The following is a 27,666-nucleotide window of genomic DNA, read 5'->3' as shown; positions in this document are numbered from 1 at the left end:
CAGTGTTATGTATTTATCAGCCTCTATGGTATGGCTACATCTCTCTGTTTCTATCTACATGATGGTTTCTTCCTACTCCAGTCAAATCTCTTCCTATTCCTTTAATTGAAATAAGAGGTTGATATTGTTGATCACACTACCAATAAGGCTGTCAAGGACAGCTTGCATAGTGCATGCTAGTGATTATAGAATCAGTATCAGTGTCTGAATAGGCCAGAGTTTTCTGTTAATAATAATCTGGTTCTTCTCTGGGTAAAAACTCTTTGGGCCATTTTTCATTAATGTAAATTGCCTCTTTCTATGGGCAACGATTGAATTATCCAGCAACAGTTGTCTAAAGTGAATGAAGCAAATCACAATAAAAGAGCAGAATTATGTTCTTTTTAGTCAAAAGATTGAGAGATCCAGTGGTTTGATCAAATACAACCAGAGGCTGAAATTCACCAGTGGCTGGATTCAACTGGAAGGCATAGATGACAACCTGGCATTATGAAATGGTGGAACTGGTGGGTTGACAGAGATTCCATAAGATTGGTTATCTTATGGTATAATTGTGTCGGATGGGAGTCTCTGGAATAACTCCACTACTGTGTAATCAAATTCAGGGATCAACCTTGCTCTATTGGAGTCTGAGGGGCTACTCCTATGAACAAAACAAGATTTGGGAATGGCATATTCCAATGGTATCGATTAGGAATGGTCGTGTCCCGTTTCTTTCATTCAGCAAAGGAAAATTTAAAAACCGTCTCTCAGATCCTCAGCTAGTGTAGAACAATGAAATGTCATAGTTTTCAATGGAGATATGTCGATTTATGCCCCAGCTAACGATCTGGGCCCATATCTCCATCTGAATTGGCATGCCCAGGGCACTTGTCAAATGATGACCTCCTGGGTCAGCTGCCTGGCAGACAGCTGGGGCCAGATGCACATTCCGGCACAGCCCAGGATGACAGCGTGTGTGAAGGGGTGGTCTTTTGTCTGCTTAATTAGACACACCAAAAAATAATAATTAGGCCAGCCAGTTTGCTTAGTGCCTCCAAATCACTCCCTTTTATGCAGATCGCTAATAGCAGACACATGCCTGGCTTTCTAGAATGGGTTTTAAGCCTCTCTTGCCAGCAGCTGCTTTCAGGAAGGTGGGTTTGAACTGCAAAGTGCATTGGTGGCTGTTTAAATCATCTTTACCCATCACACTGACAATCGCCTCCCCGCTGTATTTTTAGCTAATTATCTCCCCTCTCCCACCCACTATCCTTGTTTATTGTGTCTCTCTGCCAGGATCATAAGATGGGGCCCAAACATTTGGCATTGAAATGAAAGCCACGTTGTCCAAATTCCCCACTGACAAGCTGCTTCTGGGCTAGGGAAGTTGCAGGACAACATGACTCAAGGGCAACTATGGGAAAAAAGAACAATGGGCACCCAGGGGAGGCACTGTATGAAAACTTAGACTCTGTGAGCCCACTGGTTAAAGCAGGCACAGCAAGCAGAATGCTAAAGAGGAGTCTGTGTATCTTAGGCGCACATCAAAAGGCATCATTAGGGCTGCAAGATAAAGGTCAACTTCGACAACAAAGAAACTTAAGTTATAGCTATAATACACAGCACGTGTGCCCTGTTTGAAGAGGAGAGGGACTGGCTCTAACCCACAGCTGTACAGCAAAAGCCCCTGACTTTCCCAAAGTCCACCAGATACACATGACACTCCTTTCCACCACCACCCTCCCCTCTCCCCCTCCTCTGGGGAAGTGTTTGGTGCCCTGTCATAGCATTACAGGGAGAACAAAGTGCTGTTTTACCAGGTAGTTCACTGGGATGCCTTTACGGAAGGCGATCCCTGTGAAATGAGGTCTTGTTCTCTGTTGTGATGGACACATGAGTTCAGATCAGATAAGAAGCCCCGCATTTCCCCCAATCCTTCACCCTAAAATTGAAACAAACCTGAACCCAGAATCTACTCCGAGAGAGGAAGAAGTCTGGTTCATATCATACTGCATCGGTTTTGCATTTTTCACTCCCACCTCTGTGCCTTTTTGTTTTCCTTTCCTTTCTTTGGATGTGTTTAAAAACACTCCCATTAAAATATTTTGGCGTCTGGTTTGGAAGATGACAGCACTTTTCAGTACTCTTTGTTATTTTCATTAGCCTAAGTGCCCATCAAATTAGAAATACATGATTTTTTAAGTTATATTTTTCTTGAGAAAGCAATGGTTTAAATTAGAGGGGGAAAGTGTTTTGCAAATTTCACAAGAGTTTTAAGAAATTCCTGAAATTCAGAATTTAATAGAGTGTGGAATCCTCTCTACAGAATTCTTAGTGAGGGGTCAAATAACTTATTGAAAGGTTATCATTTTTATTACATTCTCTATCAGGTTTTATCCAGGGTAAAATCAATAGGTCTCTGTAGGAAATTAGTCAGGCTAGACATTATTCTAAAACTTAGCACAAAACTCTGGTTTCATAGAAGTCAATTGCAAAACTCACCTTTACAGCTGTGATGTCAGGATTTCACCCCATAGTAGAGATTGTAATAGATCATCACCATAGCTAATGTAATTCTCCAGGGAAAGGGGATAACTCCCTGCTAAGTTCTGTCATTGTGAAAACATCCCTATTGAAGTGTTAGCAGTTTCTATTCGTTTCTATGGGACTTTTGCATTAAGACAGGAGATTCTGGCTTCTAACCCCACTTTCCGCCCTGAAGAAAAGTGGCAAAGTTAACCAAAGTTTTCCAAATCTCAGGAAAGGTTTTAGGTGTGGTAAGTGATTTGGGGGAAAAGTTTTGAACCAGTTCTTATTTTATTTTATTTTATTTTATTTTATTTTATTTTATTTTCTTCTTTGCATCCGATGAAGTGAGCTGTAGCTCACGAAAGCTTATGCTCAAATAAATTGGTTAGTCTCTAAGGTGCCACAAGTCCTCCTTTTCTTTTTGTGAATACAGACTAACACGGCTGTTACTCTGAATCCTTTTCTTTTTATTTTATCCTGACATTCCCCCGTCTCTAGCATTGACTAGACACTTTGGCTGCAGCACTTGCTGTTAACTTGAAATAAACCCAGCCTCTAGATTCCCCTGGCTTGTATTGGGCAAAAGACTTTTAAACACAAAGGACTCTTCTTCCACTCCAGTTACTCTGTTAGTGATGTGTAGATGGATTGTTCCCTCCCAGAGCTGATAAAAAGGATCCATATAGGATAACATGCTAAGAGAGAGATACACAATGTGATACACTGACCCAGTGTTAATCTCTGAATGAAAAGACCCTGGGAGTGGTGTCAGGAGATCTCCCGGGCCTTATGTAAGATTCACAGGAAATTGCTAGACTAAACAAAACAAAAAGCAAGTTAAATAAAGTCCAAAGGTGGTTGAGAGTTGAAAGGTAGCAGTGCCCTGCAGAGAGGGATTAGACGGTTTTGCAAGAGAGTCTCCATTTAATTCCATGACAGTGTTTTCTGCACGCAAGGCATCACAGAACAAACACCTCTCTCTCTCTCTCTGGCTTTCCTGGATGAAAGATGTGATGGCAGCTGCTGTAAAGTTTTGATTGCCATGAATTTCCTATGACTTGCATGATTTCATTATTTGGGGAGGCAAATGTCCCTCTAATCAGAATGGTTTCCCTGTAAACAGTTGCTGGAAAATAGAGGGGTGGAGGGTAGATTCCTTTCCATAAGCTAGTTTTGAAGCAGCCTGGTTATGAACTATTTAGTTTTCCTTATGCTTGGTTCTGATTCATCCTAGTTCTTGGGTAAAATGGCTTTACAGCTACCCATGGCTTGATGTTCATTCAAGGTAAGCAGTACATTTTTGAGCATGCAAGTGGAATATTACTGTAACATTCAAGAATAATTTGAACTTGTCCGTGCAATTTCAGCTATGGATCTTGAAGCACTTGTCAAACCTTATGGACCTGATTGCCCTGTGCCATGGGAAACCCAATGAAATGGGGGATAAAGAGGAGGAAATCTCAGGGCAAATTTTCTGTTCTGTTGAGGGTGGGTGGTGCCTATGGGCATCTTCCCGCTGGACTTCCTTAAAGAGAAGCCACCTTGCAAGCTGGGAAGGGGGCTGTGGAAGTGTCACCCTTGCTCCATAATGCCAGTGGACAGAGAGGGGCAAGCCTTCCAGTTCTGGCACCTGGCCTACAGACGCTCTTCCTAGACTGACCACTCCCCCCTCTCACACTGATCCCCAGACTCACGCAGAGCCATCTGGGGGAAGAGCGGAAGCTCTGATACGGGAGGCAGCTAAGCCCCCTTTTCACGCATGATGAGGGAGATCCATGCTGAGCAGATCTCAAGGGCTTGATGGGGGCCATTGTTAACTCTCGTGACACCCCCATGAACTCAATAAGAGTCATCACAGTCCTTTTACACCAAGAGAAACTGAGGTATGGTGTGACTTGCCTATTGTCATCCAGTGAGTGAGGGCCTCCCTGTCTCTTGCTCTAACCACTGTAGTCATTACTTTCATTAAGGATCAATATTACTGTCAGCTTTGTACATATATGAAGAACTGGTAACAGCTCCAGGACTGGGAATCAGGACTCCTGGGTTCCATTCCTGCTTTTGCCACCCACTTGCTGTCTGACCTTGGACACGTAACATCCCTGGGCCTCAGTTTGCCCTGGATCCTTATCCCAGGCTATATCGGTTTAAACAAAATCTCATTGACGCTCTAATGCTCGCTGCTTTGAAAGATGATGCCCACGTCTTTGTGAACGGCATCTCCTTTTCCCCATATATCCCCTCCTCCGGACCTTTGCCCCAAACAAGACTGTCTTACAGGAGGAAGCAAAAAAAGAAAACATCTATTCGTTGCATATTCAATACTGCACAATAACATGGGGCTGAGTTGCAGTATCACTGCATGATGGGGAGAAAACAAGACAAAGAAAAGGCTGTTTAAAAATAATCTAATGGGGCTGCTTAAAGAAATCCAGTGGGATGAAAGGAGAAGATAAAATAATGAGTCACGGGGGAAGGGAGCCTGATACTAGGCTCCAGGTGCAATTCCGTGGGCAGCAATCTGGTCTCTAGTGGGGGGCATGTGGCAAGCCCCATTTGCAGGGTGGGTACAGTGGGGACAGCACTAAAGGGGATTGTGGAACTGCTGGAGATGTCACTCTGCAGAGAGTTTAAACCAAGGTCTCTGCCCTCAGTGTTTGGCAGCTGTTGAGTGCAGTGACGGGACATGGTGTTTTTCAGTCACATTATCCTGTAGTGCTTCACCAAGGAGGTACAGAGAGGCTAAGTGACTTGCCCAAGTTGGGAGGGGTGAGGACTGTTAGGGGGCTTATTCCTTCACCCACTTACTTCCCTGGTCCTTCTCGCATGAACAGAGAGCAACAATACCCGAAGTCCAAAGGTGCAAACAATTCAATGTTTATTGGGGTGAACTTCCAGCAAGCATGATTCCAGTTTCCTTCCTTAGTATCCTCCTTCCCAGCTCTGACACCACAGAGCCTTACACCTGTGTCCCTGTTCCCATTCCTGCCCTTAGCCAAACATGATTCCAATTTCCTTACCCCCATTCCCTGTTCCGATTTCCCCTCCCCACACCCACCCACCCCATTTCCTGATTGACTGCAGACTATATAGTAAAACTTGAGTTCTGCTTAGCTATACCTTAACCAATCATTTTCCTGAAATTTAACTAACCGATCCTAACATATTGTAACATGATTGTGTAACCAATTATATCCCACCACCTTAATTAGTTTACACCCAGCAAAATTAATTATACAGCAGACAGAAACAATCACAGAACCAGACAGAGATTATACAGACAAACAATAGCAAAGTGGGAACTATAATGACAAAACAATACAGAAGTGAGGATTTCACATCCCAGCTATTGATAAGTGAGTTCTTGCCAGACAGGATGCTATCAAATTAAGTTTCCTTTTACGTTTTCTAGGCACTTCCCTTTCTCTGGAGGCGATAGGCATTATCAGGACAGGATTGTATTCCTAACAGCCCAATAGCACCTTCTTTCAATGTGACTAGTTGGGATGTGAGGAGGTGACCGTTCGCTTCCCAGCTTATGGCTGCCTCTGCTGCTTAGCCAAAGGCCTTAGCCTAAGCACAGGGCCTCAGACTGTCACAGTAAGAGAAGGCCCTTACACTCGCAGACAGTGATTTTGATTCTTTCTTTTATACCGCTATAACTAGCCAAGTGATAAGAATACACCTAAATTCTTAGAGTACAGGCCTTTACATCTATATCCTAACAAGGACATCACGTGTAGATGTACCCAAACTAGTTTGATTTAGTGAGATCAAAGCTCGCTCAATTCACAACTGCAGTGGCATGTGTCTATGTACCCACGACCCTGAGTGGGCAGGACTAGCCCATGCTGCCATGGTTTCACTGCTATTGTTACTAGATCAGAATTAGCTGGGGTATGTCTACATGTGCGGCAATCACACCTCCCAGTTGCAATGTAGACACACCCAAAGGTAGAGAACCAGGATTAGACCCTAGATTGCTTGATCAACCCACTAAAAATGACTGAACCTTCTGGATCCGAAACTCAGTGAAATCAAAAGGAATCTTTCCTTTGATGTCATTGAGCTATGGAGTAGACTCGCTTTGCCTAAGAGAAGTTAGAGATTCTGTGGTATTTTCCCTGTAGAGTTAGGATAATCCTGACCTGGCATCCCCTTTCGCACTGAAATTGTTTCTAGTGGCACATGTGGCTCTCCGTGGGACTTTGATTAAGGTCACCGGGCAACAAACATCTCCCTCCTTGCTGTAGAAACCTAAGAGTAGGTCCTCATGCCTGGGAGGGAGCTATTGCTAAATGCACAGGACCGAATTCTCAAAACCAGGCTAAACACAAGAGCAAACAGGTACCTGGGCATGCATATTATTCAGCATGCCTCTGGATGATTCTTTTCAGTGCCTCCACAGTCCCCTCACTATCAGTTAAAACATCAAATGTGTGTCTGAGATAGCGGGCCCTGAAAAGCGTTATATGCAGAGATCTTATATTTTGATGCGTTGCTTGGATTATTGTAATGGTCAGTGCATTACATTCCACCCTCACCTATCAAGCTATGTCTCGGGGACACATGAGTGCATTCTCTCACCCCGGAAATTGATAGATAGATTCCTACCAATGGTATCAGGTTCCAGAGGGGGAGCCTGGTTAGTCTGTATCAGTAAAAACAACGAGGAGTCCTGTGGCACCTTAGAGACTAACACATTTATTTGGGCATCAGCTTTCGTGGGCTCTATTTTTCACTCCATGCATCTGATGGAGTGAGTTTTAGCCCACAAAAGCTTATTCCCAAATACATTTGTGAGTCTCTAAGGTGCCACAAGGACTCTGCATTGTTTTTAAGCAGTGGTAACTGGATCAGACCCATAGCACATAATTGTCTGTACATTAAAGTTACGTGTACTAAGGAGTGTATTTTTAAACCAAATATTAAAGGAATAAAAGAATAAAAACATTTTTCATGAATTTTAAGTAGCTTTATAAGAGGGCACATAAGGTATGTCTATACTGCAATTAGACACCCGCGGCTAACCCATGTCAGCTGAGGGGCTCGAGCTAATGGGCTGTTTCATTGCAGTGTAGATGTTTGAGATCGACCTGCAGCCCAAACTCTGGGACCCTCACACCTCCCAGGGTCCTGGAGCTTCGTCTCCAGCCCGAGTCTGAACATGTAGACTGCAGTTATAAAGCCCCTTAACCCGAGCCCTTCGAGCTCGAGTCAGCTGGCACGGGTCAGCAGTGGGGTTTTAACTGCAGCGTAGACAAATCCTCAGTCTGCATAAGAGAACTTACAGAGGCAGCATGGTCCAATGTATCACATGCTCAAGAGATCAGGAGTCCATTCCTGGCTCTGCCACTGACTTACTGGATGACCTTCAGCAAGTCACTTAACCTCCCACCCTTTGCATTTCTTGTCTATTTAGATTATAATTTTTGATGGGTAGGGACTGCCTCATACTTCAGGGATGCACAGCTCCCAGCACCATGGGGTTGGCCGAAGCATGTAGGTGTTACCATAATACAAATGACATTGAAAATAATGTACATGGGAGTAGAACTTAGGGACTGTGAATGGCCAGCCTTTCAGATGTGCGGAGCAATGCGGGCCACCAATTCATGCACGGACATTTGAGGTCTTTTTAACAATAGGACAATGACAAACTACCCAGGGGGGGGGAAAAACAAAGGTTCAAGTGACAAAAAATGTAACCTTATAAAATTCCACCTCTGTAAACACAACTCAACACCCTAGTTGAATTTGGGAACACATTACAATCCTGGTAACTTTGTAACGTAAAGGTTGCTTGTCAATGAGTTATTAAACGGCATTAATAATGCATTTATAGCCATGTTTCACAATTAATTTGCAAAGTATTTATGGCACAGAACAGTTGGAATGCATTAGTATAATCACTCCAAGTGCATTGCCTTTATTGCAAGGGCTTTGCTCATCATTCTAATTGGCTTGTTATTACACAGAGATGTAATAACCCCTCTCTGCATAGTTGTTTATAGCACATCAATAGCAAACACATTCCCTTTATTGGAAATGATGTGTGTTTTATTATAATATAGCCAAATAAGTGCAATCCTTGTAGATGAATGAGGTTGCTAATGAATTGGCTCCCTGAACAGTTGAAAAAGCAAACCTGTTGTTATATATTTTGCTATCTGAGGTATAATTGTAGTTATGGTTACAGCAGTCTTCTTTAAAAATGAAAAGTCACAATGGAGTTATTTTTTTCTTTTCAGTGCTCAAGAGAGAAGGTTTGTTTGGCTTTTACTTGTAATTTACAAAATACAAGACTATGGTTGAAATTTTCAAAGCATCTTCCTAGGAACTGGGTCATTTAGGCAGCTCTGAAACTCTCATCCTATATAAGTATATCTACCATTAATGTATTATTTTATATCTGCACAGAGGTGATGATCCACAGTGAGAGCTAGAAACCAGGACCTCTCATCTCAAAAATACAACTTGTCACTTGAGCTGAAGGAGAATCTCTGTTTGCTTTAGTAGCGTTGGGGCTTGTAGCCTTTGTGGTTCACCAGCCATTAGGGGGTGATAGAACCACAAACACTACAGCAGACCTGACATTCCACTTCATAAGGGGCAGAAAATGCAGATACAAGCTTCCCATGTTACACTTTCTCAGATACTGTCTCCTTCATTACCATGGTATAAACCACAGCTGTAGAACTAGTAGAAAAATGCTATCCATTTTCCATTAACAAAAATAAATTAAATGAAACATCAGCGCTCCATCCAAAACTGCGGCAGTATTTTTTGGTTCATTGGCTAAATGAAAACTGAAACATTTAGTTTTATGTTTTTGAAAACTGAAAAAAAAATCTTTTTTTTTTCATGAATAATTTTCAGTTCTATTTTTTAATCAAAAACCTGGAAAATGTTTACTTTTTCAAAAATGAAAATCTTCCCCAATAGCTTTTTTTAAGTAAAAAAAAGCCATTTTTCATCCACATAATGTTTTAGTAAATATAATTCTCACCAGCAGCATGAAGCGACCATCTCCAATGGGTGTTCATTATTAAAACTTTTGAAAACAAAGTTCAGGAAAGAAAAAGTTTTTTTTAAAAAAAAACCCCTGTTTTTAAAAGATGACCAAAATGTTGTTTTACTTTTGTGTATTATTTATTTTGGGGTAGCTATTTTAAAGTAAATCTTTAATTTACCTGAAAGTTAATTTCTTTTTTCAGAGCATGAATATGGAACAAGTAGCACTCTCCCTTCTACACGTAAGCTGAATACAGTCATTAAAACAGGAAGAATTTGGAAACAGTAGCATATTCACTGCAAAAGTCCACTTTTTGCTCTGAAGGATTTTTAGGTAATGAATGCCCCATATTTGCCCACAGGGGCTATGTTCATGCCTAACCCATTCACTAATCAATGTGGATAATATTGTTGAACTGTATGCAAAGCAAACTTTGTGCACCATCTTGGAGAACAAACAGGTTTGATGGTGGGCTGATTTCTTGTAGATGACACAGCAGAGGTTGTGGAGTAGCTCTACGCATGCAAATCCAAAGCTGACGAAAGCAGTTCCATCATCTGGTTTCTCTCCCAAGAAGATATCTTAGCTCTCAAAATGACAATCCATTTTTACTTTGGACCCATGTTTTTAAAAAGTACCCACCAAGCGAAGCATTAATTATGGGGCTCTAATTCCTTCAGGAAGCTCCAGTGAAGCACTTGTGCTTCTGTCTCACAGTTGATATCATCATATATATGGCTTCCCTTAACTCATCAGGGAAACTGACCTTGTCTATGTACAGAGCCTTTGTCAGTATAGCTTTGCCAGCAGAGCCCCCTAGTGGAGATGCAGTGTAAGCTGACGGTAGTAGTTCTGTTGCCATAGCTACACCACCTTCCGGAACGACATTAGCTAAGCCGACAGAAGCTCTCTTCAGTTGGCCTAGTTGTGTCCACAATAGGGGTTTTGCTGGTATCGCTATGTTGGCTATGGGGGGTGATTTTTTTCCCCACGCACTTTTCCGACACAGCTATGCCAGCAAAATGTAGTGCAGTCTACGCCTCAGATCCAGTGTCTTACTTAGCTAAGTAGCCAGCACTTTGTGCATGCTCTGGAAGCACCATCCTGTTCCTGGCTCGGTAGGTTTGACAGTGATGTGGGGTTAACATGGACATCATTAAAGAAGGGCCTGAACCCAGATCCCAAGTCTGAAAGTAACACCCTGGCTTAGCGCACATGGTTATATCTCCCTCTAGTGTCTTGCTCCTATGACTCTAAAAGCCTGATGCTCACAGCTCATAAAGTTACTCACTTAGTACTCAAGTACTAAGGAGCATGTGCTTTTGGACCCTGATTCAGTAAGGTACTTAAGCATGCCTGACTTTAAGCACCTGGGTAGTCTCACAGAAGTCAGTGGGACCACTTACATGCTTACAGTTAGCCACGTGCCGAAGAACTTTGCAGAAGTTGGGCCTTGATGAGGAGGACTTGTGTCCTGTCCATGCTGATAACTTGTAGTGCCTGGTCACAAGTCTGTTAGATGGAAACCATGGAGACGTGCATGCTTGAACCTGGACCATGCTGTGATTTCCATGCTTCTGTCTTCCAGCGCAGCTGAGCTGTGGGAAGGACCCAGGGTTGTTTTAGTGAGCCTTAAATAAACAGAACCTTGTATAATCTCGCACTTTACAGATATTCAAGCCTTCATAGAAAGTGGGGGCTGTGTATGTCCTATTCGACATTGGTGAGGCCTCATCTGGAGTACTGTGTCCAGTTTTGGGCCCCACACTTCAAGAAGGATGTGGATAAATTGGAGAGAGTCCAGCGAAGGGCAACAAAAATGATTAGGGGACTGGAACACATGAGTTATGAGGAGAGGCTGAGGGAGCTGGGATTGTTTAGCCTGCAGAAGAGAAGAATGAGGGGGGATTTGATAGCTGCTTTCAACTACCCGAAAGGGGGTTCCAAAGAGGATGGCTCTAGACTGTTCTCAATGGTAGCAGATGACAGAACGAGGAGTAATGGTCTCAAGTTGCAGTGGGGGAGGTTTAGATTGGATATTAGGAAAAACTTTTTCACTAAGAGGGTGGTGAAACACTGGAATGCGTTACCTAGGGAGGTGGTAGAATCTCCTTCCTTAGAGGTTTTTAAGGTCAGGCTTGACAAAGCCCTGGCTGGGATGATTTAACTGGGAATTGGTCCTGCTTTGAGCAGGGGGTTGGACTAGATGACCTTCTGGGGTCCCTTCCAACCCTGATATTCTATGATTCTATGATTCTATGATTCTATAGACAAGTCTGATATTCAGGCCATTGTAGCAGGTGCTCAGCTCTTCCTGGAACCATTTGCTTGGGTGCAAACCCTTCACTTTCCTGGGTAATCCACATTCTTTTTTAAAAGTGCATTTTAATATGGTGCAGACACCAGGAAATATCTGAACAGTACTTGATGCCCTCTGTTGTTTGCAAAGAGATTTAGAATTGAGCAATTTAAAATAAGACCATCTCAGTCCTGCAATCTTAAAGCGGGCTAAACTGTCATTGATTTGAGTGGGGGTTTTACTGTGTGATGACTGAAGAGTCTTTCCCCTTCGCTACAAATGACAGATACCTGTTCAGAGCCTAGATTATAGGATCAGAATTTATGACAAATTTTGAGATTCACAAGGTGCCATAGGGCAAAAATACTTTCCCCCCTGTGGTCTGCACTGCAGAGCTTAGTTGCTGTATAATCTGCACAGTGTACGTGAACTCATTTGGGGGCAGATTTTTAGAATTTAGCCTTCCGAGCTCCTTGATAAATTGGATAGCGCTATGAGCAACATGTGTTACTTTTACCCAGAGACAGTCTGGGCTTTACAGATCCCTAATGCACTGGGAATCATGAAACCTGGATTCTTATTCCTGCTTCTGTCACGGGTCTGCTGGGTGCCTCTGGACAATTGACTTCTTTCTGTGCCTCAGTATCCCCACCTGTAGAATGAAGATAATGATACTGATCTGTGTGAAGTGCTTTGAGATCTGCAGATGATACACAGCTTTAAAAAGCAGGTAGGGAATAATTTAGGTTAGCCTTAACAACGAAGGGGTGATCTTACCGTTCTTACTGCCAATACAAATTTATTGAGTGAACCAAGTATCATTAGAGACATTGAGTTCTTGACCCAGGAATCACATGTTGTTTATAAGAAATGTTCAGCTGTGTTACTTACAAAGCACCTTGCATTATCCAAGCTGAAAAAAATCATCATAATCATATTTACTTTTCCCGATCAATGCTTTTCTTTAGTGAGGTGTAATTTTTGCATCCCATTCAGCTTGAGCAATGAAAGTAAACTGGTCAGTATCCCTTTAAAGTCCATTGCAATTTCTATTTTTTTTCTGTTCCATTATTTTTAATGTCTTACGCCATGTTGTCACTTTGGTAATGTAAATCACGGTAACTCCAGTGGGAGCTGCTGCTGGCATAGCTGAGACTAGACTATAGCCCAGTGGAACTACTCAGATAAGTAAAGTTACTCACATGCATCAGAACTGAGCCCTTAGTGGGGCGTGGGGGGGGGGTTGTAGCACTGAATGCTTTTAGTAGGCATGCACGACCCGCACAGTACCTCCTGCCCATGAAAATGTTGTCTGACTGGTAATTAATTCCCCAAATCTTTAGTTTATCCATCTCATGAGTCACTGAAGAATGGCCAGATGCATTGATTATAAACCACAAACACTGAAGCTTGCAAGTAGCCATTCAATTAAGTCGAAATTATGCTGCCACAATGTAAGACACATTTGATTTGTTTCTCCTGATGCTCATTATTTTATTTTATTTTAAATATGGATAACAAGGACAAGGGGTGGGAGACCAGCCCAGGAATCCCAGCCCGATGGAATGAAAATGATGTGATTTAAATAAGGCCTCGTTAGAGATGGGTCTAAACCAAGCTACTATCCCCACGCCCTGCATCAGAATTATTGTTATATTTTATTTGTATTGCAGTAATGTCTAGCAGCCCGAATCATGGGGCAGGACCCTATTGTGCTAGGCGCTGTACAGAACAAAAAGATGGTCCTTGCCCTAAAGAGGTTACAGTCTACGTCTAAGAAAAGAAACCGTAGGTGGAGACGGACAAATGGGGGAACACAAGGAGACAGTGACGCAGGAACGGTCAGTGGGATGGGCAGTGGTCTCAACATACCGTCTACCCAAACTTTGTCAAGTTTTTGTAGGTGTTATGGGAAAGAAGGGTTTTGAGAAGTGCTGTGAAGGAGGATAATGAGGTAGTGACGAGGATATAAAGTGTGAGGACTGGAGAAGCTTGGGCGAAAGCACAAAATACAAGAACACCTTAGAACTCTGGCGAAGTTCAAATCCTGATCCAAATTTGGTCATTTCCCCATGTCTGTGATGAGCTGAATTTATCCCTCTCCCCTGGAATATTTGGATCAAGCTCTTGAACTAAACTTGGGATCATGGACCTATCTCTAGACATTACAGGAAACCTGATTTTTGATTAGGAAGGATGGGTAGACTGATTTGGCTCAGGCAAGAACTGAGTGGGAACTTCTACCACCACCAGATCGGAACAAAAATGTTTCTTGAAGTTCAAAGCTCTTTGGTTTCCTCCACATTTGTGTTCACGTGACTCTGTGCTTTCTCCTCTTGGCCAGGACTGTAAGAGGAAGGGCCAGAACATTGCTATTCTCTGTACTTCTGGCTGGACTGGAGGAACACAAAATTCCTAGATTAATAGCTTTTAAGGCCAGAAGGAATCTGTAGATTCCTCAACCTGTCCCTGAGATCTCCCTGACACAGTTTAGGAAAGCAGCAAGCCAGTTCCTGGTATCAAAAATTTTGAGAAACACTGTTGTAGATCATCTAATCAGACTTCCTGCACTACATAGTCAAATTTGCATTTGACGAAAGCATAAAGAAATCAAAACAGAAAACTACTCTTCTGAGGTTTCCTGCTCAACTAGGAGATCAAAGAGTTTGAAATAAGTTTGGTTGAACTTCATCGGAAGATTGGTTCCTTCTCTGAACCATCTCCGGTAAGCTTTTCTTCACACTCATCACACCTAGCACACATTTTGATTAATCACAAGCCATTTTAGTGATGAAATCTGAATAACAATTAGAGCTGGTAGCATATTTTTCCCCTCAAAGTCTTTATTTTGGTCAAAATGTCTCCATGTTTTCATAAACCAATCAAACCAAAAAGCCCAGAAAGTGAAAATGCAATATGTTTTCAGTGACAATTGTGAGTTTCCAGCGTAAGTATTCAGGTTTGGGGTTCAGCTGCCATTCAAAGTGTTTGGTCTTCAGTTTTCAGAACCCTGACTGGGTTTTATCAAAAATGGGTCTCTGGAACCACCATTTTTTCCCAGTTTCAGATTTTCATCAAATAAGTAAAAATATTGTTTTCCGGGGAAATTTAAAACCAAACGTTTTTCAGAAGTTCCTGTGAAAAAGAATTGGTCTTTTTCCATTGGCCCTAATAGTAATCCTTTGTTCTTCCCATCTGATGATCTCAAAGGGCTTTATGGACACTGGTGAATTGAACTCCACAATACCCTTAAATGCTAGGGAAGGGAAATAGTATTCCCATTTTATAGATAGGAAAACTAAGGCACAGACATATTAAGGGACTTCTCTATGGTTACACAGGAAGTCCGTGGGCAGAGCAGAAAATACAACCCAGATCTCTTGTCTCCCACTCTTGTGACTTTAACATAGAACCATTTTTCGCCTTCCTCTGCAGCGTGGGGCACGGGTCACTTGCTGGAAAATTGTCTGCACCTTGAAGTCTTTAAACCACGATTTGAGGACTTCAGTAGCTCAGACATAAGTTGGCGGTTTGTTACAGGAGTGAGTGGGTGAGATTCCGTGGCCTGTGTTGTGCAGGAGGTCAGACTACACGATCATAGTGGTCCCTTCTGACCTTAAAGTCTATGATTCCTTTGTCCCCTCCCCTCCACAGAATGGCATTGTTACTATATTAAGAGAACTGACACCTTCTCAACACCACCAGAGTATTTAAAATTGGTGAACAGACAACGTAGGGACAATTCTGTATTTGCCAAGCAAACCAGCAGGTCTTTGTGGTCTCTAATTTCTATGATTCTTCTGACTCCAACCAAAGAAAGTGGTGGAATTTTATAAAAAATGGCTGTCATGATCTACCACTATAAATTATCTCGGCTTTGTAGCACTATAGCAGTTCAACACAGATCAAGAATAGGGCTAGGTAGCAGTAGGGGTGTCTGGTGTGGGCTGCTGTGTTAAAACTAACCTGGACAAAGCACTAAAAAATATACTGTGGGGGAATAATCCTGTGCTGAGATATGGGGACAGTCAGAGGAGTATTTTTTTCGGTCTAATATCTGTGATTTTTATGAATCTCCATTAATATAGCAACGCCACTGAATCCTGATCTCTATATCTCCATGCATCAGGTTACGCAGTTCGTTCTGCGTGCTCAAAAGCTAATGACCCAGATGGGCTCTCCCTCACTCCACTTGCCAATGATAACATCTGGGCAGCGCTTTTCTTGCCTCCCAGAAGGTTCATTTACAAACTCAGCTGAGACAGGTGTGCTGTCCCCATTACCTCCCACTGCAATTTCTGGCCAAGGTTAGCCTGGGCCCACAGGGGCTGAAAGGAACCAGGGTGAAGAAATCCTGCATCACATTGAGCTTTACCTGGCCATCTAACCAGGAAAGGCTTCATTTCTCAGACATTAGTAACACATTGACCTTTAACAACATCACAAGCCTTCACTCTCTTTAAAGCATTATATTTTCCCTTGGGGAAAAAGCGCGTCGCTAAGGGTTGCAATCAGCAGTGGATCATAAGGCTGGCTGTGCTATTCAATTGCCCTGACTGATTTCGGATCCATTTATGTCTAGCCTTTTTAAAAAAAAAAAATCTCAAATCTAAAAAAAGAAGTGACCAGGCTGGGAGTGGCATGTGATGAACAGATTGCACCTTTAGAAAGTAATTAGCAGAAGGGGATTAGCTTTGCAGCCTATTATTTATTAATTAAAGGCAGACACCTTATTTATACCAATGCTGATGACATTAATCCATGCCCATGCTTTGGGACTGCATTATCCCTCCGGTCTCCTAGCGTTGTAATGATTTTGATTAAGCTGTTGCATGACTTGGTGCTATTCTTTCCTTTCTACCTCACCTTCCCTTTGCTATGACTCAAGAAGGAGGATGGCCTAGTGTTCTGGGAACTTACCCTGGACTTTAGAGACCTAAGTTCAAGTCCTTGATGTACCACAGGCTTCCTATGTGACTGAAAAAGGGGAAACTTCCCTACCTCACAGGGGTGTTGTCAGGATAAGGACTGTGAGATGCCGTGGAAATGAAAGCCATATAAGTACCTTAGACAGATGCAATTGAGCTACCAAGACTATCTTATCCATGTCCACCTCTCTACTTTGTACACAGACAAGTTAGCCTCCCTGATTCATGACAGATAGCTCTGTCAGAGATGTATCCAAAATCCATTTAATCTGGGACATGGAAACCCAGCTCAAGATTCATAAGAATAATTATTTTTGGCTTATTATAATTATTTTTGAGTGCCAAGAAACACGCTAGATAGCTCAGAAACCATGTCAAGATGCACTTCCTGACCTGTGATGTAAACTGAACCAAATGCAACAAGCGTGCATCACAAGCAATCAAGAGGAGAGAGGAGGGACCAGAGAAATCGACACAATTTGGCTGAGAACCCAAGCCGTCAGTGCGAATGTGCCTTGCGTTCGGACGTGTTGGGACATTGGTGAAGGCCTGTGTGTCACTAGTGTCTGCAGAATGATGTCTGGAGATTACTGCAATAGCAGAAGACTGGAATTGGTGACCCAGCAGCTCCCTTCCAGTCCTATGCACTTATGAAACGTTTTCTGTACATTCGTACAGCACCTAGCACAATGGGGCTCGGGTGCTAGCTGGGGACTTTAGGCGCAATTGTAATACACATAATAACAGTAAGGGGGGAGGAAGGGAAAGGGAACAATATTACGGCCAACTCCTTGTTGTTTTATCAAGTGATTCAGAAAGCCTGGGTGCAGCTTGATGGGTCTGTTAGAAGAGGGACGGGGTCTATTGAAAATGGATCCACAAAACTTGCATTTGGTTCTAAGCTGGGACTTCGGACACCCCAAGTTTCAGAGGCCTGGGATTTTGCTTCAGGACTGTGTAAAACAAGAACCTGCAAACTGGCCATAGAGCATGGGGTACTTATGGGCTGCTATTCGAATGTGATTGCACCCCAGTCATGTATGTTGGTTAGAAATTCCTGGAATAATGAAGATTATTTAGCCTTTTCTGTTGGTCCTGCCCAGGTCTAATTCTAAGGTATAATAGAAAAATTGGCTACATTTTTTCCAAAGCCATGTCATCCATCCCTTAGTGTACTGTCCTATAATTCTGTAAAGAACTTGAGATGGGACACATCTGCCAATTTAGGATCCAGGCCTGGCTACAAACCTTCCCCAGATTTGAGGATGTTTAGATCTGGGTTTTTCTTTGTCAGTTGTAAAACTGGAAATGGAGGTCATGAGCAGTTGCTCAATATTCAGAGGCTATTCAGATCTAGAATTTGCTTTCCGGCCCATCTCTAGTCAACACGTTGGTTTCTGAACATTAAAAGGAAGAGTCATTTTCCTTGGCATATTCTTCCCTGGATATGGATTGTTTTGATACTATGGTAACGCTGCAGTACAAATATTGTATTGTGTTGTATTAATGGATAGATACGCCACTGTAGCTACCATTAGCATCAGTATTCCTTGATGAATAGAAAGGGGGATGCAGATGCCAAGGTGAGCACATTTCTGCTTCTTGGATGTTTGTTAGTTAAGGGCTTTTAGGAACAATTATGATTGAAAATCCATGGCTGTAGTTTGTAAAGAGAGAAATAAAATAGCTCACGGGCTTTGTTCCCACTATTTATTAGTGAAAAGAAAGGATGCTAAAATGTACTGGCGTTGAATACAACCCATGTTGTGATAAGCTGGTCCTTCTAATTCAGTGGTGTGGCCTGTTAGCCAATTGCATCCTGCAGATTTCTAAAAGAGTTCCCTTATCTATAGTGTACAGACACAACCCAAGGAGAGCCAGATTTTCCTCTACATCTGAGCCACAGTCGCTCCAGGGCAGGGGAGCGTCAACAAGGTAGTTATGGGTCCCTGATCCAGGTCTATGCTGGCTCCAACCTCAGTATGAATTAGAGCAGCCTAGGGACCGCTCTAACATATGTTAGGTTTGTGAGCAGCAGGTGTAACCAAGTTGCCACACAACCTCATCCTGCCTAAATAATGCCCTTTGCTAGGGAGGGAGATGTTTGCACAGGAAACAGCTCTGTTGGCTTTATGTCAACACATAATTCCCAATTGCTGAATGGAATTTTCTGGTGGCTAGTTACAGTCAGATCATAACATAAGAATGGCCCTACTGGATCAGACCAAAGGTCCATCTAGCCCAGTATCCTGTCTTCGGACAGTGGCCAATGCCAGGTGCCCCAGAGGGAATGAACAGAACAGGTCATCATTGAGTGATCCATCCCCTGTCATCCATTCCCAGCTTCTGAGAATGAGAATCTGGCCTGCAGACTACAGACCATGTTTCATATTGATCCAAGCATCATTGTATTAGACATTGTAGGCTGCAGTCTGCATCAGCTGCACATTTGTATTGAAGATGGAAGCTTCTGCAATTTGCTATTTAAATGCTGCGTAAGGGAGTCCTGCCAAGTTGGGCAAACTTTGGACACCCTGACCAAAGCATATGAAAAAACCACAGTGATGAGCATACTATAAATGCTTAGATGGATTAGATTTGACCCGGGGTTCTCAAACCATAGAACACTTGCTGGTGACCAGCAGAGAGCCGTATGACCATCTGGTCATGACTCATTGTCCTTCCATGACAATTAGCTAAAATGCATTCAATATTTTCCTAACAGTAACCTTTCCATGTCAACAAGTTCTGTAATTACCCAGGGAACATTTTGTGATCACGAATGGCGGGGTGGGTGGGTGGGGTCTGCATGACCATGAATGGAAGGGGTACAGAGATAAGCTGGGGGTAGAACTGAAAACAATCTTGGCACATGAAATCATTGAGAGCTTGGCCCAAAGCCCATTGGGGTCAATGTGGAGCTTCCCAGTGACTCTAATGGGCACTGGATCAGGCCCCCTACTGAAGATTTGCTTTAGAGAAACACAAAGAAAGGACCCTTCAAATAACCGTCAGCTTGATGCAGATTTGCTTATAGTCACTTTGCAGGGTGTCAAGCCAAATATTTAAAAAGCCTGAGGCATCGTCTACAATGTGAAACCATCAAAACAAACACAAAGAGATTCAAAACGGTTACAAAGGGAGCAAACGGGAAGATTTATTCGAGACAATCTTTCCGGGCACAAAGGCTGTCGCGCGTGCCTTAGCAGGGCCAGATGAGACGTACAGACAATTAGCACCTTTTACCGTTGAATGTATCCATTCATTTCACCAGGGAACCTGCTGCCTAATTTATTTGGAGCTGAAATGTGAACTGAGGCAGATTACCCTCCGAAAGCATGGCCATTGCATAGGCAAACAGGGAGGCTTTTTGGCGACTCGGTGTTAACAAGACTGTCTGAAGAATTAGCCCAGGGCTGTGGAAGGCTGAGTGCAGATTTTAGAAAAGGAATCCACCTTGCCCGTTCCTTTGAGAGATGCAGCGCCCACCAGGTGCTACTTGTATATTTTAAATTTTGAAGTCCTGGTGATCTCCACAGCGAGAGATTCCCAGCTATGAATGTGCTTCAAATGTTAAACCTTAGCGGCAACCTTGTTAAACCCAACCTTCCGATCCCTTACCGGGCCCCTGGCAAAGGGCAGAAGAGAGGTTGATTTCATACAAATGCATCTGGTCTGGTGTAAAATATAGAAAAACAGGGTCTTTCCTCCCACCTCTACCATCACAGCAGTGTGCCACTGGTTAAGAAGGGCCACAGATATTTTTTAAATGGCCTGTAGAAGAATAGCCCAACCCAACCTTTGTTTGTGGGGTTTTATTTGGAATGAGCTGCACGCTGAGCATTTTACTGTGCATTTCCAGGATTGCAGTTAGGATAGACTATAACTGATAAGCAAGCTATGACACTGCTATATGGGAGATAATAATACCTAGCGCTTATCCCGCATGTGTCATTAGTAGATCTCAACGTGCCTTATAAAGGAGGATCACGATCATTATCCCCCATTTTAGAGTTGCGGAAACTGAAGCACAAATACTTGCCCAAGGTCAGTCAGAAGGCTAGGTTAGTAGCAGATCCAGGACTAGAACCCAGGTCTTCTGAGTCTCAGGACAGTGTTCTATTCACTAGGGAATGCTGCCTTTGACTTCCAGTTCTGCTCAATTGTACTCCTTTCTCCCCTACCCCTGGGCTTGTGGTGCTAATAGGAACATGGCAAAGAGAGCGCACTCACCCTCTCTTCATGCATCAGAATATGCCTCATCTTGCTCAGTAGCTGCTCCTTTGGACGAACGGGGAACAGCCCTGATGGGTGCAGAAAGATGTCCCATCTAGCCCTGACCTATCTTGACCTTTAGGACATTGTCCCTGTGGCAGAAGAACGCTTCTCCACTGCCTCTGTGAGAGAAAAAATCTCCTTATAACGTTGAACAGGCGCTGGGCCCAATCCTGACCGCCGGCTCTGTGCGACGAGACGCTGTCCCTGCTAGCCAGTCAGTTACATTCTCTCCTATATGCTGCCATGGAAATGCCTAAATGCCTCAGCATTAGCTCAGGCCAGGTCAGATCCCACAAACCAACGTTGGGTCGGGATATCGTCCTTTCAAGGCTCCTTTGAAGGCTTGGGCTTTTCTTTTTACCGCCAGCACCAAAATGCCAGCAAGCCTCAGAACAGCGAATATCCCTGCAGTGCAAACACAAGCTTGCTTTAGAGAAATCATTCAGAGCCTTGAAGCCTCAGCCTTGCCCTTTAAAATGAAGGGCATGCTTAGGAAAAGCACTTTTCTGCTTCTAGGGTTTTGCTGTTAACATCCTGGGCAGTGAGGACATCAGCTCAGCAGGGCCAGTCTTTGGAAGGGAGACCTGTAAATCCTACAGTCTGGTGCTCTGCCTTGTGAGATGTCACTGGAGTATTACTTCCGCATGGTGCTGGGGGGTTGGGCCAGCAGAGGTGCTAACTATCTGGTGCAACATCCCACCAGTGAAGACCCAGTGGCACTTTTTGAGTAGAGGTGGTTAATCCTGATGCCATGGCAGAATCCCTCTGTCGGTTTCCTTCTGATTTCTCCTCATTTTAACTGGATGTTGGACTAAAGTCTCAGCTGTTGTAAACAGATTCATCTCCCCTGGCTTCGACAGCGCTTCACCCAGCAGGGAGTTTGGCCCACTTGTTTTCTTCTTCATTTCCTGTCCAGAACCAAGGGGCAGTGTTGCTGCGTACCCTTGAATAATTGCTGCATCCCAGCAGTGGGTGAAGAAATGAATCTGCTGGAGAGTGGAAATGGTGTCTATATCGTGCGTAAAGTGTTTTTGGAGCCTTGAGTATGAAAGGTGCTGCTAACTGTAAGATATTACTTATGATTTAATTGGGGATCGGTCCTGCTTTGAGCAGGGGGTTGGACTAGATGACCTCCTGAGGTCCCTTCCAACTCTGATATTCTATGATTCTATGATACTCATCTTTATGTCAGGTTATCAGCAGCGCTTCACTGTGAATAGAAAAAGTTGCCCTCCTTAATTACTATATAAGCAGGTGCTAAGAAGTCTTCATTCAAGGACCATGATCCAGCATCTACCATGAAACTTCATACTCCAGCTGGCCTTTTGCCTTGGTGGTTCAGAGGCTTGTCAGATGGAATCAGAGCATTTGTGCCGTTATTCTCAGAGTGTGGGCAGCGCATTCTGAAGTGGCTTTGAAAAGATCCAAATACGTGGCAGTATCTCTTGGCACCAGAGGAACGGAGTTTCAGCTTTAATTCTGAAATCCCTTTGCTTTTCTGAACAGAAGTCAAACCCTGTGTGTGGGTGTAGGGTTTCATATACGGCATGCAAGCTATGGGTGAAGCTTTCTGTCAGAGCTCTTTGATAGAGAGCTGATATACCTTGGCTACAAATCTCAGAGAATCAGTGGAGGTAAAAAAAAATACCCTATTCTTTCAAGGACGGCCTGGAACGACAACTGGAATACGCCCACCAATTGGCACCGGTGCTACGGCAGCCAGTATTTCAGAGAGTGGCTACTAGATACCAAGGTCAAGTCAGTGTTATTGCTTGTCATGAATGTCAGAAATCGATTTTTTTTTTTTTACTCTTTATTTCTTTTGGGTATTTTTTTAAAATATGTGCAGTTACAGTTTGGAATCTCACTATGATCTGTTCTGAATAAAAACTCTGTTTTATTCCTCTCATCATATAAAAACCCTTATTGTGTGTGTGTGTTCTCCACCTCCATACCTCTGTTCTGCTGTTAAAAAATCCATGACTATTTTTCCAGATTCCCATTTCCAAGTAACTGGTTAATTCAGTTTTCTTTCTTTCTTTCTTGTAACCATCATCTCGACGCTATAATATCAAGCAGGTAAAGGAACAGTCAGGTTTTGTTGTTCTCAGTTAAATTAACGTAACTAACAATAAGTTTTAAAAAGTCACTCTGGATTTACCCTAGGGTAAATGAGAGCAGAATCCAGTATAGAGACTCCAGCCAGAGAAGTTTACTTATGTAAGATCTCTGGCCTGAAGCTGTAGAGAGTAAGGAGCTTGTTACTGCGATCTGTTCGTGAACAAGAAAAAAAAAAAAGACAGAAGCTCCATAGGGAAGGAGATCTCTGCCATCATCTATAAGTGAAATGGCTGCAGAGAGAGTTCATTTGCATAAGCTTTCTACCCAGAAGTCCTGCAGGTGACATTCTGGGGACTCACCAGAACTTAGGGTGACCAGACAACAAATGTGAAAAATCAGGACAGGGTTGGACGTGGGGATGGGAGGTAATAGGAGCCTATATAAGAAAAAGACCCCAAAATCGGGACTGTCTCTATAACATTGGGACACCTGGTCACCCTACCAGAACTGCACATGAACTCTGAACTGGTGAGGGTAGTGGAACTGAACTAAAAATGGAAGCAGGGAAAAGGGTTTTCTCTATCGTTGTCCAGAAACGTAGCCCTGGTGACAAGGACTCTGCTCAAGGGTCTTATATGCCATCAACCCCTCTCCACTGAAGACCTTGCAAAGAGATGATGAAAAAAGGTGAGTCTACAATGAGAGATGACACAGAGATCCCTGTCTGGATCTCTCTACAGCACACAGAGACATGTCGTGACTTAATTATATACTACAAGTATACAAATATATCATTACCAGGGTATTGGCAAACGATCTGGTAGAACCTTCACCAGGGGAACCAGGAAGAGGTTCCTATCCCCCAAATAGCAGGGGCTGTTCTAGTGTGTAAAGCGGGGAATCGGGCCCCGGGAGATACATTAGTCAGTGAAATGGCTGCTTAGGAGAAGTGATGGAACCCCTAGTGTTCGAGTCGAGTCATTTAAAAATTGGACGATATAGGGAATAATTTTGCACTGGCTGAGAAGAGTGAGTGTACGGACTAGATGAACTAATGTGTCTTTTCTATCTGTAATTGCTTTGATTCTGCTGGAGAAAATGGGATAAGGCCAGTGCAGCAAGGGAGCTGGGAAACCCACTGATGGGGAGGGTTAACACTTGTCATTCTTAATCAGACTGTTAGAATCCTCTGACACATGGGCTGTAAAGGATACACACAGAGACAGCTCACGTGAGTCTATTTCTCCCCATTGGCACAATCTCTTTATGACTGTTTGTGTTAATTAGCTCTTCTGCTCCACTCCTCAGCAGAGCTAAATCTGTGATGATTGTCATCGAAGGAGCAGAGACAAGGACTTGTGACTGGCCCGAGTGACTTTGCTGTTCTTCAAAAGACTCTGGCTTTCTAGGCAGCAGCCTTCTAGTTATCCTTGGGCAAATGGGGGCTGAGCTGCTGTCAAGGTTCCTCCCCCACTCTGAACTCTAGGGTACAGATGTGGGGACCTGCATGAAAAACCTCCTAAGCTTATCTTTACCAGCTTAGGTCAAAACTTCCCCAAAGTACAAAATATTACACCCGTTATCCTTGGACTGGCCGCTACCACCACCAAACTAATACTGGTTACTGGGGAAGAGCTGTTTGGACGCGTCCTTCCCCCCAAAATACTTCCCAAAACCTTGCACCCCACTTCCTGGACAAGGTTTGGTAAAAAGCCTCACCAATTTGCCTAGGTGACTACAGACCCAGACCCTTGGATCTTAAGAACAATGAACAATCCTCCCAACACTTGCACCCCCCCTTTCCTGGGAAATGTTGGATAAAAACCCTCACCAATTTGCATAGGTGACCACAGACCCAAACCCTTGGATCTGAGAACAATGAAAAAGCATTGTTTCTTACAAGAAGACTTTTAATAAAAATAGAAGTAAATAGAAATGAAGAAATCCCCCCTGTAAAATCAGGATGGTAGATATCTTACAGGGTAATTTGATTCAAAAACATAGAGAACCCCTCTAGGCAAAACCTTAAGTTACAAAAAAGATACACAGACAGAAATAGTTATTCTATTCAGCACAATTCTTTTCTCAGCCATTTAAAGAAATCATAATCTAACACATACCTAGCTAGATTACTTACTAAAAGTTCTAAGACTCCATTCCTGGTCTATCCCCGACAAAGACCAGCATATAGACAGACACACAGACCCTTTGTTTCTCTCCCTCCTCCCAGCTTTTGAAAGTATCTTGTCTCCTCATTGGTCATTTTGGTCAGGTGCCAGCGAGGTTACCTTTAGCTTCTTAACCCTTTACAGGTAAGAGGAGCTTTCCCCTGGCCAGGAGGGATTTCAAAGGGGTTTACCCTTCCCTTTATATTTATGACAGCTGCACATGGGACAGAAAGATTCTCTCTTTGGGCCAGAGCTTGGAAGTACTGAATACCACAGAAACTGATTGAATAAGGGCCTCTGCCTCTTTATGTTGAAGTATGAAAAATTGGCCCAATATTTATAATAATCCAAATAGGTAAATAAAATGAACAATATAAAAATAGACAGGACAGGGACTAGTTATTTCCAGTGCTACTCCAGCTCTTCAGGCCCCTAAGCACAAGAGCAATGGACAGTAAGGCTGTCAAGCGATTAAAAAAATTAATTGTGATTAATCGCACGATTAAAAAAATTAATCGCGATTAATCGCACTGTTAAACAATAATAGAATACCATTTATTTAAATATTTTGGGTGTTTTCTACATTTTCAACTATATTGATTTCAATTATAACACAGAATACAAAGTGTACAGTAGCTCACTTTATATTTATATTTGATTACAAACAATTGAACTGTAAAAAAACCTAAAGAAATAGTATTTTTCAATTCACCTAATACAAGTACTGCAGTGCAAGATCTTTATCATGAAAGTTGAACTTACAAATGTAGAATTATGTTTAAAAAATAACTGCATTCAAAAATAAAGCAATGTAAAACTTGAGAGCCTACAATTCCACTCAGTCCTATCTCTTGTTTGGCCAGTCGCTCAGACAAACAAGTTTGTTTACATTATAATGAAATAATGGTGCCCGCTTCTAATTTACATTGTCACCTGAAAGTGAGAACAGGCGTTCCCATGGCACTGTTGTAGCCGGCATCGCAAGATATTTACATGCCAGATGCTCTAAAGATTCCTATGTCCCTTCATGCTTCAACCACCATTCCAGAGGACGTCCATCCATGCTGATGATGGGTTCTGCTCGATAACCATTCAAAGCAGTGTGGAACAACGCATGTTCACTTTCATCATCTGAGTCAGATGCCATCAGCAGAAGGTTGATTTTCTTTTTTGGTGGTTCGGGTTCTGCAGTTTCCGCATCGGAGTGTTGCTCTTTTAAGACTTCTGAAAGCATGCGCCACACCTCATCCCTCTCAGATTTTGGAAGGCATTTCTGATTCTTAAACCTTTGGTCGAGTGCTGTAGCTATCTTTAGAAATCTCACATTGGTACCTTCTTTGCGTTTTGTCAAATCTGCAGTGAAAGTGTTCTTAAAATGAACAACATGTGCTGGGTCATCATCTGAGACTGCTATAACATGAAATACATGGCAGAATGCAGGTAAAACAGAGCAGGAGACATACAGTTCTCCCCCAAGGAGTTCAGTCACAAATTTAATTAATGCATTATTTTTGTAATGAATGTCATCAGCATGGAAACATATCCTCTGGATTGGTGGCTGAAGCATGAAGGGGCATACGAATGTTTATCATATCTGGCACGTAAATGCCTTGCAATGCTGGTTACAAAAGTACCATGCAAACTCCTCTTCTCACTTTCTGGTGACATTGTAAATAAGAAGTATGCAGCATTAGCTCCTGTAAATGTAAACAAACTTGTTTGTTTAAGTGATTGGCTGAACAAGAAGTAGGACTGAGTGGACTTTTAGGTTTAAAGTTTTGTATTGGTTTGTAAGTTGCACTTTCATGATAAAGAGATTGCGCTACAGTACTTGTATGAGGTGAATTGAAAAATACTATTTCTTTTCTTTATCATTTTTACAGTAAAAATATTTGTAATAGAAATAAATATAAATTGAACACTGTACACTTTGTATTCTGTGTTGTAATTGAAATCAATGTATTTGAAAATGTAGTAAAACATCCAAAAATATGTAATAAATTTCAATTGGTATTCTGTTGTTTAACAGTGTGATGAAAACTGCGATTAGTCGTGATTAATTTTTTTAATCACAATTAATTTTTTTTAGTTCATCATGTGAGTTAACTGCGATTAATTAACAGTCCTAGCTTAAACCATCGCAAAATTCAGGGTAAAATATTATCGCTGTTAGAAGAATCTGGGCAACAGGACAAGCTCCCATGGAAAAATGCGGAATCACTTTCTCTGACAATATTCTGGACGGCACAATTATAAATCATGGTGATGTAGACATATAGAAATTAATACCAACACAGTGGGACCGCAGGTCCTGGCCTTTTAACTTTTACTTTCCTAAGGAAACCAAATGTCATTTTCCATTGAAAAATTAAAAAAAATGTCCTCCCATACCCATTTTTACCTTCT

The 27,666-nt window shown here is 42.6% G+C and overlaps 1 protein-coding gene across 13 annotated transcripts in view; it reads left to right on the top strand.

Moving 5' to 3' along the window:
- CELF4 (CUGBP Elav-like family member 4) overlaps positions 1 to 27,666 on the top strand; it is an 889,815-nt gene that overhangs the window by 470,556 nt on the left and 391,593 nt on the right. The gene's annotated exons all lie outside the window — the stretch shown is intronic.

Source organism: Lepidochelys kempii, chromosome 5 (genome assembly GCF_965140285.1).
Source record: "Lepidochelys kempii isolate rLepKem1 chromosome 5, rLepKem1.hap1, whole genome shotgun sequence".
In the NCBI taxonomy this organism is placed as follows: domain Eukaryota; kingdom Metazoa; phylum Chordata; order Testudines; family Cheloniidae; genus Lepidochelys; species Lepidochelys kempii.
This window is presented reverse-complemented; position numbering and strand designations above follow the sequence as displayed.